Genomic DNA, 12991 nt, shown 5'->3' on the forward strand with positions numbered 1-12991 from the left:
AATCCGGCCCCAGGAAGGGCAAACTGAGTCTCTGTTAAATTGTAATCCAGGCAGGGAAGGGAAAAGAGGGAGAGTTCACGGCCCGTCCATACAGGGGGAAAACGGGCACAAACACTCACAGTTCCGGCAGGGGTGTTCCTGGCTCACAGTGGCCAACAGGATGCGACACATCAGCACACAGCAGAGTGTCCACTTCTGCAGTACACTGCAACACATGCAATCCTGGCCTCACAGTATTAGGCAGTGTAGCAGCGGGTACTCCTCCTGAGCCCTGAGTGTTAGCAAAGTGTTCAGTGAGTAATAATCTTGAGTCTCTCCAAGGATGATGCAGATTGGTCAGCAGGTAATAATCCTGGTATCCTTAGAGTATTATGCAGAGTGGCTGCGGGGGTCCTGCCTCAGCGCAGACCTCCCAGCAGCTTCGCAGTGGATGGAACACCTGGGAGAATCCTGCATTGTCCTTCTTAAGGCTGAGCAGGACTCTCCCGGTTGCCCTGGCAACATCCGGCCCAGCGCCGTGTTGCCCGGGCAATGAGCCACGCCCCCTTGACACGGGCCACGCTCTCGAGAGCATGGCTTTGTCTCCGGCGGGTGCAGGCGCAGGAAGCCTTGCACCGAGGCTGGACCCGTGGCGATGCTCCAGAACCCCCCCCTGCCGGGAGGTTATCATTGTATGGCCAGGAAAAGTGTGAATCCCGCTGCACTGGGGAGTTCTCGGACAGCAGGCACGCTGTGACATCTGCAATCACATGTAGATGGTGGGTCAGCTCAACCCCCCCCCCCCCCCCCCCCAGCACTTACTGTGCTGTGGAGGGGGAGGCAGCGGCAGGCTAAAACTCTTTGTTATTCGTGGCTAGGCTGATCCAGTTGGTGCTCCAGATCCTGTAGTATATCATGACTTGAAAGTTGTGATCTTGATCCAGTCTGGCCATGCTGTGTGACTTCATTGGACTTAATGCAGCTGTTCCCTGAAAATGTGTCACAGGAGTGCCAAATGAACTACACTTCTGTAATCCACAGGAGAGGTACAGGCAAGAAATCTTTGGCTGTACTTCCCTTTTAATCTATGTATGTCAGGCTTAAAAGTTTAACTAAAGCCCGAAGCCCGCATTCACTCTATCTGGTGTACGCAGACGCTGCACTGACTATATCCGCTCTCCCTGGACCCAGAATTCACTCTGTCTGGTCTCCCGCAGTAAACAGAACATGGCAATGCAAGTATTTAAGGCCATACAAACAGCTAAATACCTTTTATCATCACCAGTTAGAGCAGTCTTGTGACTTCAGCAGAGCACTGTTTAAACTTTCTTTGAGTATTTTTCTTTCTGCTCTAGGAGGATGTGAATCTTCTGGCCCTCTATGTGAACAGTGCTGATTGGCCCTGTGCTGATCGCATGCACCATCCCAAAACCAACACCCAAAAAGTATAGCAATGCAAAGCAAACTGAGCATGTGCATGTGACTACGGATTCAGTCTGTATCAGGTGGTCATTTCAACAAGAGGAGGGGCAGAGAAGACAGGATCAAACAGCCTTTTTACACAAGACAGAGTATTAACCCCTTAGGTTACACAGCGAGTATAACAAGGATGCTTTACTGCATATTTACACTGTTTTGACTGTTGTGGGTTTAGTAATAGTTTAAGTACTATTGCTTGCTTCCTTATCACACATGCTCAAGCAGTTTTGGGAATACAGCTTCCAATGTGGATCCTAGTGTAGTGGCCAGGCAGTTATTAGCTCAATATGTGTAGGCCTGTACACATCTCTACCTTTCTGAGACCAAGTTCGGCACTCTAGCACAGCATGGGAAGATAATTGGCAGTAGGTCAGTATTTTTGGGGCCTGAGGAGGATGCCAGCAGTGGGGCCTTCATGCTGCAAATGCATGAAGGCAAGAAACTTTGGCCTTTTGCCCAAATTTCCAATGACCTACAAACAGAGGATATGTGCCCCCAAAATACACTAGCAGAGGGGTGGGAGAGCATCTCTCAGAGGAGCTTCTCAGCGTAGCGACTAACACACCCGGAGGGAAGGGACTTCACCACCTTCTCACCCGTACATCATACCCTATCCAGAATTGATTATTTCTTTGTTAACCAAATGCTCCTACAAAACATTAAGGACTCTGAAATACATGACAGTGATCTCTGATCACTCCCCGATTTCCATCTCCATACAACACGCGAAAAATAAAAACCGCACACGCACCTGGCGTTTCCCCTCCTTTCTGGCACACAATCAGGACCTGCTCTGAGTGTTGAAGGATACTTGGAGCGAGTTCTGTGAGACAAATGCGGAACATCAAACAAACCCTAATCTCTTTTGGGAGACGGGCAAAGCGGTTCTACATGGCAGAATCATAGCATTCACTTCAACCTACAAGAAAAACCTTCTCCGAAACTACTCAGCAGCTAGCCTCCGATTAAAACAAGCACAGCAAAATTTAGCGCAGCTCAATTCCCACGAAAATAGGACTGCATGGGCAGAGGCCAAGCATGCATTTGATACATGGGCAGCGGCCCAAGAGGCCGTACACCAATCTCATACCGATCTGCAATTTCATAAATTTGGCAAAAAGCCGGGCAAGTTATTAGCACGATTGTGTAGAAAGCCATTTACACCTACTCTTTTTACATCTTTGAGAGACGCGGAGGGAATACTGAAATCCAATCCCCTAGATATTATATCTGTTTTAGAGAACTTTTACCGTACTCTCTATGGCCTGGATCCTATCGACATTACTAAAACTACCTCCTTCTTAGATCTTGTCTCACTGCCGCGGTTAGACCCCACCTCGCTTCACGCCTTAAATGCCCCTATTACTCTAGCGGATGTATCTTTAGCTATTAAGTCACTTGCAAACGGTAAAGCTCCGGGTCCCGATGGCTATACAGCCGAATTTTACAAGTTAACGGTTGAAACCCTTTCTCCTACATTACAATCAGTGTTCCAGAACATTCAGACAGAAGGAGAGTATCTCCCCTCCGGCTCCCAAGCCTATATCAAATTGATTGCCAAAAAAGATAAAGACTCACTAGAACCTAGCTCGTATCATCCTATATCCCTGCTGAATCTTGATGCCAAACTCTTGTCAAAAATTATCGCCACTCTCGCCTAGCAACAATTTTACCTTGTCTTATTCATCCTTCACAAGCGGGCTTTGTGCAGGGTCGCTCGGCAGCCTCGAATATTTGGAAGGTGATAGCCGCTTTGCATCAAGCCTCGAATGACACGCTACTAGATGTGGCAATAATCTCACTGGACGCCGAAAAGGCTTTCAACAATGTTAGTTTTGAATGGCTTTTCTTAGCGCTAAAAAATTTCGGATTTGAAGGCCCATTTATGCATCTAATTCAAACCATGTACTCGTCTCCAACAGCCCGACTTTTAACAGCGGATCACGTATCTAACCCCATTCCGCTCCACAAAGGCACTAAACAGGGGTGCCCTCTATCCCCGTTACTTTTCAATTTGGCCCTAGAACCGTTAGCACGTTTTTTATTATTTCATTCCGATCTCCATGGCATTAATATCGAGAAAGAGGAGCTGAGACTCGCCTTATTTGCAGATGATATTTTAATTTTCACCTCGCACCCTTCCCTTGACTTACCCTATATCCAAAAAAAATTCTCCTCTTTTCGCCTTTGCTCCAGACTTCGCATTAATTTTTCTAAAAGCGAGGTGCTTCCCCTATTCCACTCCCGCCTCCCGGTATGGACCGAAAACTCAACATTCAAAATCGCTCCCAAATATATCACCTATTTAGGTATAAAGATAGGGAAACTAGCTTCATCCTTATACACACTAAATTATACACCAATGATTGCCAAAATTATTGGGGAACTGGATATGTGGAAGGACCTACCGCTCTCACTCCTGGGCAGATCGCACCTTTTTAAGATAGTCAGCTTTCAGAAACTTCTTTACCCACTCCAAACCATTCCTCTCTTGCTTAAACACAGCGACGTAACGAGGCTAAATCGGGCAATATCAACTTTTTTATGGAAAGGCAAACATCCCCGCATAGCACTTGATAAACTATTCCTACCAAGATGCGAGGGAGGCTCCGGTCTCCCGAATATTTGCATCTATAATCTTTCCTGTTTACTTAGGCTAGGCCTAGACTGGCTCACACAATCCTCCAATTACTCTAATCATCAATTGGAATCTGCACTAGTATATCCTCATGATCTTGCGGCCTTATTACATTCCAACGTTAACTCTTTGTCACCTCCATTAAAACATAACCCACTCATTTGCGACACCCTTATTGCATGGAGGGAAGTCAGGCGCAAATTGGGGGTCTCCCCGTGGCTTTCACGCTTTCTCCCTATTCATCATAACCCCTCCTTTCCTCCTCCTCAATCTCACGATGCATATGATACTTGGCGAGTTCGACACCTAACTCTGGTACATCAATTATATGACATCTCTACGGTTCCCCAATATCTATTAACAGTATTCTGCAAACTTATGGACTTTCGACACACCATTTCTTCTACATGCTCCAAGTAAGGAACTTTGTCAACTCAGTGGCACCATTAAATCTACCAGATTTCAATCGACATTTATTGATGTCTTGGTGAACTCTCAGAAATACATTTCAAATATATATAGACCGCTGAATCTTCTATTTGCTAAACCTTTCGAGTCTTTTAATGGTGTAAAATCCTGGGTCAAAGATTTCAACAAGGCGTTCACAGCTGACCAATTAATATTAGGATTTCAATCCACTTGTGCCTTCAATAGCAATGAATTCTGGCGTGAACTCAAGATTCTTCACCATGCCTATATGCCCTGTCTCTGCTCCAAAAAAGATCCGGCCTTGTCTACTTGCCCTTTGTGTAAAATACAAAAAACATCATTACAACACAGATTTTGGACCTGTCCTGCTATCTCTATATTTTGGAAGCAAGTTGTTCATTTTATATCCATCATCACTGCTTTCCGAGTACCCATCCACCCGCTACCATTAATTTTCATATTTTTGGAACAGCCCATCATTGGCCTTTTTTCTTCACAAATGTCTTCTTTCAGAGATAACAAATCTTGGATATCTACATGCCTTCTAATTCCAAGACGTGCCATTCTTCGCAAATGGGTCTCCGACTGCCCTCCAACTATGACAGACATCAAACAGGAGCTCAACTCTCTCCTCCGTTTGGACAGGCTTCATCTAATTACATCACCGAATACCTCAAAGGAATCCCACTATTTTAGAAAATGGAAGTCCTATATCACAGGCTCCATATCCATACAACAGCAGGCTTTCTTTACTCAGACAAGGACTCGTTACTATAGTACCATCCTCTGATTGGTCATGTGATTGGCTTATTTGTTTAATTGCTATTGATTTTCTCCTCATCTCTCACTCATCTTCTCTTTGTCCTCTTTTCCTCTATTTCTTGACCCCCTAATTGTTTTATTGACTCATGGTTGTCTACACACTCGATTTTGCTCCCACAACATAGCCCCCAATTGGCCAGGTGGAGGATGACATTTCCTCCATGTCACATTTCTCATGGTGGAACCCGTACTATACTATACTATATTATACTGTGGTATACTATGTACTATAGTATAATGTATACTAAATAACCGATTAATCAATAATTATTTAACTAATTACTACTCTCCAATTTCTCATTGCCACTCTCTAAACACAACTTACTGATCTTTACCTTCTTGCTCTTTTCTACCTCGGTCTCGTGGTCTCATACCTATCTCTCTATTTTTCTATATTTCCACATCTTCCAGTAAAATCTTCTCTAATTCTATTTCTGTGTGTTTCCTGACTCCAGTTGACATACCATCTTATCATATCATAATAATCTCACCGCCGCTGATTACTTAATTTTTTGCCGCCGACTCCTCCCCCCCTCCCTCTTCTATTCATCCCCCTTTGGTCTCTTAACTTCTTTCTACCACTAACACTACCATGTACTCCCACCATTCATTTCTAGATATTCTTCTTTGGGCTGTGTTTTGAACACGATACTGGTGGGACACTGCTGTCATCTATGTACATCGCCATTATTCAACACCATCCACTGGCAAATCACATCCTCGCCAGATTACGTCCGGTATGCACACCATGCAAACGTCTCGCCTTCCACCTTCTCATATCTATTTTCCTTATTACTTATCAATACAACAGGTATACCTTAGCATTGCATCTATGTCTTTTCCAACTTCCTAACTTTGCACTAAAGTCCTGTTGCATTTATTTTCTACAATATTATATCCAAAACCAGATTTGTTGTAAGGGTGTCATAACTGTATCATCATTTATTTGAGGTTGTACTATGTTAAAACCTAATAAATCTTTAAAAAGAAAAAAAATTAAAAAAAGGGAATGCTTATATGCATCTCATTATATAATGCTTTGTTTTTTTAAATACATAATTATGGATCATATTATCTTGTTATTTTAACCACATGCCGCCCAGCCACTGTAGAAATACGGCGGCAGGGCGGCACGGCTGGGCAAAACCACATTTTAAAACGTATGTTTGCAAAACAGGTAGGGGGCACGCACGAGGCGCGCTGCCGCCCTACCTGTCCCTCCGATCACGGCCGCGGATGTCAGTCGCCGGGTCACAGCTGTTCGTTACCGGCTGTGTCCCGCCAATTAGCGGCAATCACTGACAAAGAGCAGGGCTGCAGTAGCTCTGCTCTCTGTCAGTTCCCTGTCAGCTCCTGACATGCTGAGCAGGAGAGAAGAGTTTCTCTCTCCCGATCAGTGTGTCCCCGTGCAGTACACACCCCCGCCCCCTACTAAAACACTCCCCTCACATAGTTAACCCTTTCAGTAAATAAAAAAAGTTAACCCCTTCCTTCCCAGTGCCATTAGTACAGTGTTAGTGTTGTTTTGTTTTTTTTTTTTTGCACTGATCACTGTATTGGTGTCACTGGGGATGTCAGTGACCCCAAGTCAGTTCCCCCCAGTGTCAAAATGTCCGCCGCAGTCCCGCCATAAGTCGCTGATCGCCGCCATTATTAGTATTAAAAAAAATTTAAAATCCCAGTATCTTTCCCGCCATTTGTAAACGCTATAACTTAAACCAACTAATTTACACGTGTTGAGGTTTTTTTTTTAGCAAAGACATGTCGCAAAATGCATTTTGGCCGAAATTTGATTAACATTTTTTTTACTGGACATGTTTTATAGCAAAAACTCCAAAATATATATTTTTTTCTCAAAATTGGCAATTGTCCGTTAAACTAGCACAGCGCTGTATAGCAAAAAAATGGCGTAAATTGCAGTATCCATACCATAGTTTGTAGACGCTATAACTTTCACACAAAGCAAATCAATATACACTTATTGGGATATTTTTTACCAAAAACATGTAGCAGAATACATTTTGGCCTAAATTAATAACTGAGTTTACTATATATTTTTTATAGCTGAAAGTAAAAAATAGTTTTTCTTAAAAATGTTTGGTCTTTTTTTGTTTATAGCGTGAAAAATAAAAAGTGCACAGGTGATCAAATACCACCTAAAGAAAACTATTTGTGTGAAAAAAAGGACGTAAATTGTTTCGGTGGAGCATTACATAAACGCACAATTATCAGTTGAATTAGTGCAGTGCCGGGAGAGTGCGCATGCACGGCCGGCGGGACGGACATGTCCCGATGAGGCTCCGCTCTCCCGTCGGGTGACAGCACCCAGAAGCTACGGGTCCCGGCCCGTGAGACATTCAGAGGGGATCCGATCCCCTGGGCAACCATCCCGGAGTCTGATCTGCCCGGGTCTGCGGCGGATCCTCCACACCAGGTCAGAGAACTCAGACTGGGGACTCGATCCCCGCAGTGAACTGTGCACAGGCCCGCCCACCGCTGCAAAAAGCACACAGCACACCACTGCACACAGCTCACCGAGGCTGAAGAGGGAGAGAGCAGGGGGGGCTGAGTTCACTATAACAGCCCCCCATCCTTGACAAGCGGCAAAATGGTTATAGGGACACCCCGACACCAGGTCCCCCCATCAACTAAAACCATCAAGGAGGCCCTTGCAAAGGCCTCCACCAAAATGGCCACCGCCCCAGCAAGTGGAAGCAAGCAAATAGCAGGGGCGTATGCAGCCCTGCAGGATCCGCAGCCATGCCATCCCTGCACGTCTGATGGTGAGTCTGACACTGAAACAGATGTCCCTATACAAGCCCTGACGCCTGACCTTACACCTCCTGACCTATTATCACGCTTTGAAAAAATGCTACACAAAGCTCTGAAGCAAACCTCAGACCGCATCACTGCCACGCTATCTAGGGAAATCCGTGAACTAGGACAGCGCACTGCAGACCTAGAACAGAGGGTAGATGGTCTTGACGCCTCGCTTCAGACTCACACGGATGACCTTGATCTGTGTGACGAAAACGCAACACTAAAGACACGACTGGAGGACTTTGAAAACCGAGCGCGGCGCTCAAACCTACGTATCCGTGGCCTTCCGGAAACGATCGCTGATGTTCAATCGATAACAGCTCTATTCCAAGAGCTTGCCCCAGCTATCCCCATCGACAGATTGGAATTGGATAGAGTTCACAGGGCGTTAGCGCCACGACGCGCGGATGGTCCGCCATGCGACATTATAGCCAAGCTACACTTTTTCCGTACCAAGGAGCAACTCCTACAAGCTGCCCGTAACGCAGAATCTCTGCAGTTCCAAGGTCATCCATACCAATTATTCCAAGATCTATGCCCCACAACTATCTCCAAGCGCAGGGCTATGAAACCCCACCTACTAGTACTTCAACAACACGCTATCCAATATAGGTGGAACTTCCCTTCTGCAGTGCGATTCCGACACCAATCCCGAGATTTCACGTGCAAAACTCCAGAGGATCTTTTGGATACACTACGGGTCCTACAACTACATCCCCCAGCAACGCCTTCAGAAAGCGCCAAGCGGAGGTCCACATCCTGCTCGCCGCGGAAGTCCCTCCCTGCACGTGCAACCGAAGGTCAATCCAATTTTCACAAGAGGGGGCATTTTTCGTCTCCAGGTCTAACTTCACAAGATACCATGGACTGAACACTGTCCTACATATATTCTTCCTCTTCTCCCCTTTTCTTTTTTGCCACACACACCGTACGGTGTACTCGTTTGGTTTTCAGGGAGGTTAATTCCGTTGTTATCTTTTCTCCCTCTACCTGTTGAATTTTGGTTGCCCCATTACTTGGGGATTGTTCTGCACCCCCCACCCCCCTCCTGAGCCACATTGTAGTTTATGTTTGGGACCCTGGACTTTGGCAACATGAGAAGCCACATCCCTGCGCCGGTGTTGTTTTACCAGCACTATTAGTGCCGTCTGAGTCTAGGATCCTTGATTCTCTTGAATGTTCTTTTTATGTACCTGTGGTTTTCCTTTTTTTTTTACCGGGACCTCGCCACCGTTTGTTCATCATATTGCTGTCACCCTCGCGGTCCGCGTACCTGCACACTCCACCCTAGCCCCTGTGTTATTGGTTATTTATTAACACTTGGGCTACTATTTTTCCCTGGCCCACCCTGATTCAGGGTGTCCCTGGGAACCCACTTCTTAGGCCACTAATTGCCTTCCACACCCCTTTTTTCCTGTTACCAGTCTCGTACCGTACCCCTCCTCCTTCCTTCCAACATGACTCCATGACTCCGTGCAACGCACTGTGCAATGCTCTCATCCCCTGCAGTAATCGTCAGGCTACATCCCAAGCGGGAATGCCATGCTATTTAAACCACTATGCACTTTATCCATGGGCTCGTTAAATATCCTTACCCTGAATGTACAGGGTCTCAATATTCCACAGAAACGGAATAAGGCTTTCCGAACCTTTGCTACACTTAAAGCTCACGTGGTCTGCTTACAGGAAACGCACTTCACTCCCAACTCCACTCCTAAGTTTTTTGGTCCTCGATATCCTCAGGTCTATACAGCCTCTGCCGCCACCAAACGCAGGGGGGTACTGATAGCCTTCCACCGTACAAACGCCTTTCACGCTATGCACTGAAATCAAAGATCCAGAGGGTCGTTACCTCTTGTTAGTAGGGCAACTCCTGGACGTAGATGTCACCGTTGTTGCATACTATGTCCCAAACCAAGACCCTCTACCATTCCTCTCCCACATACTCTCGGTTATAGATCACCATAAACGCGGAACTTTAATTGTTAACGGAGACTCCAACAGTGTAATATATCCCTTTCTCGACAAATCCCCTCAACCATCCCCTGTCCCTATCTCTAAACAAACTTTCCAAGCCATTCTACACCGCTATTCTCTGATAAGATACATGGCGGGAACTCAACCTGGCTAAACGCCAATACACCTTTTATTCTCATCCCCACCAGTCATTCTCCAGGATAGATCATATTTTCATTACCACCGCCTCTACCCCCCGGCTCCTGATCTCTGAAATAATTCCAATCCCCTGGTCAGACCATTTCACCGTAATCACGGCTATGACCTCGCTAGCCCCATCCACCACTGAACCCTCTTGGATTATTAACGACAACTTGCTTGCAAACCCGGCTCACTGTCTAGAAATCGAAGCAGCCCTTAAAGACTATTTCTCTCTTAACCAATCGCCTGATATTTCTCCTCTCCAATTATGGGAAGCGCATAAACTGGTATTGCGAGGGTTTTGCATTAGCAAAGCATCCTTCTTGAATAAAACCAAAAGGCAACAACGTCTCTCCCTGGAGCAGGCCTATGATCCCTCCCCATCAAGCCTTCCAGGCGGCTTCCATGCCTGCCAACCGTGAGGCCCTGGAGAGAACTAGATTGGCTCTAGATCTCTTTCTCACTGATCAAGCGGAACTCTCAATCCGTAGATCTAGGCATAAATATTACACTAGGGCGAATAAACCCAATACATTCCTGGCCCTCTCTCTCCGCAGGCTTGACCAACTCACTAGACCTATCCGGATACGCACTTCTTCTGGCAACCTCACTAGCAACCCAGAACACATTCTACAGACTTTCCATAAACACCTATCACAGCTTTACTCCTCTTCCACACCCTTTGACCCCACAGAAGCGGATGCCCTTTTAACTTCCATTTCCTTCCCGAAACTTATAGAATACCAGTTAGTGGCACTGGAGCGACCCATTTCTCCAGCCGAAACTTTAGACGCCATTAAAAATCTAAAACTACGTAAACGCCCAGGACCAGATGGCTTCTCGGCCACTTATTATAAAAAAATTGCTCATCTCCTTACACCTATCCTCACTAATGCTTTTAACGCTTTATTGTCTGGCCAAACCTTCAACCATGAAACGGTGCAAGCGAACATTTCAATGATCCCAAAGCCGAATTCTGAAGACAAGCAGTGGTCCAATTATAGGCCAATCTCTCTCAATATTGACATCAAACAGTTAGCCAAGATTCTCTCTTCCCGTCTTAATCTGTGTATTGGCTCTCTAATTCATAACGATCAAGTGGGCTTTATCCCAACTAGGCAAGCGGGAGATAACATTAGGCGTGCATCTCCTTTGGCTAATTTAGCCAGGTCTCGCAATATTCCAGCCTGTTTCCTGTCCCTGGATATCCGGAAGGCATTCGATACAGTATTATGGCCTTACCTTAGATATATATTGCGCCGTTGGGGTTTCGGCCCACATTTTTTGACTTGGGTCTTCTCGCTATATTGGGAGCCTTCGGCCAGAATTGGGTACCTGGGACATAGGTCAGCTCAGTTCCCAATCTCCAGAGGCACGAGACAGGGCTGCCCTCTGTCCCCTTTGCTCTTTGCCCTGGCTATAGAACCCTTGGCCCTCTTAATCAGAGCTAATCCGGATGTCAGGGGACTGGAGATAGGAGGCACACATCATAAATTATGTCTCTTCGCGGATGACGTCTTGCTCTTTCACACATCTCCATTGATTTCCACTCCTTCCTTACTCTGGCTTTTTGAGGCGTTTGGCTCGCTGTCTGGTCTAGTAATAAACCCCAATAAATCAACAGCACTCAACATCTCTCTCCCCCCGGTAGAGTTGACGCATCTAAAGCAGATTTTACCATTTCCTTGGTCACAGTGTCATATCCCTTTCTTGGGAATCAAACTGACCCCTAAGTTATCAGACCTTTACGCAGCTAACTATCTTCCGATGCTAAACCACCTCTCTGCCCTTCTAACCAAATGGTCCTCCTTACCCCTCGCATGGCTAGGCAGAATAACAGTTGTCAAGATGTCAATCCTCCCAAAAATCCTATATCTATTCAGAGTCCTCCCAGTCCCAGTCCCCCCCACTACCTCCGCACACTGCAACGTCGCATTTTTTCCTATGTATGGGGCAATACCTGTCCTCGTATACCACGCTCCACCCTGTACCGTCCTAAGCGTAATGGTGGTCTAGACTTATCCGACATCAGTAAATACTATCAAGCAGCGCATTTAGCCCAATTACCTAAATATCATGCAACCTTTGAAATCCCACAATGGGTGGCACTAGAGTCGATAGAATGTGACCCATTATCTACGGCTAACTTACTCTGGTTGAGGCCAATAGACCGCCGTTCTATAACCAACCCCATCACTTCTCACTTTTTATCCCTATGGGACAAACTGAAGGCCCGATATCCCCTTCAATCACTACATAATCCCCCGCTTTCGTTCCTACGAAACCCAGCTTTTCCCCCAGCCTAGCAGACACCTCTTTTATTCAAAGCCTGGTCCTCTGCTAATTTGCTTCGCACGCATCATTTCCTACAGAGGAATACGTTTAAATCCTTTGCCTCGCTGCGGGAAACGCATAGCCTCCCAGCTTCTGAGATATTCAGATACTTGCAGCTACAACACTTTTACTCCCCCTACGCTACAAAAACTAACCGGCCAGATGCCATGTCTTTCTTCGAATGAGCATGCTACTAAGACCCTCACAAACGCGGGCTTATCTTTTGGTGTGAAATTTTCTCCATGATATCTACACTTAGCACTATCACCCTACGACCCGACCCAGCAACAGCCCTACTCAATCTGTGCCCCCCTGGCGTTTCCAACTCGCAAT

Source organism: Staurois parvus, unplaced genomic scaffold, assembly GCF_062004578.1.
Source record: "Staurois parvus isolate SC_StPar_1 unplaced genomic scaffold, SC_StPar_1.0 ptg000538l, whole genome shotgun sequence".
NCBI classification, from domain to species: domain Eukaryota; kingdom Metazoa; phylum Chordata; class Amphibia; order Anura; family Ranidae; genus Staurois; species Staurois parvus.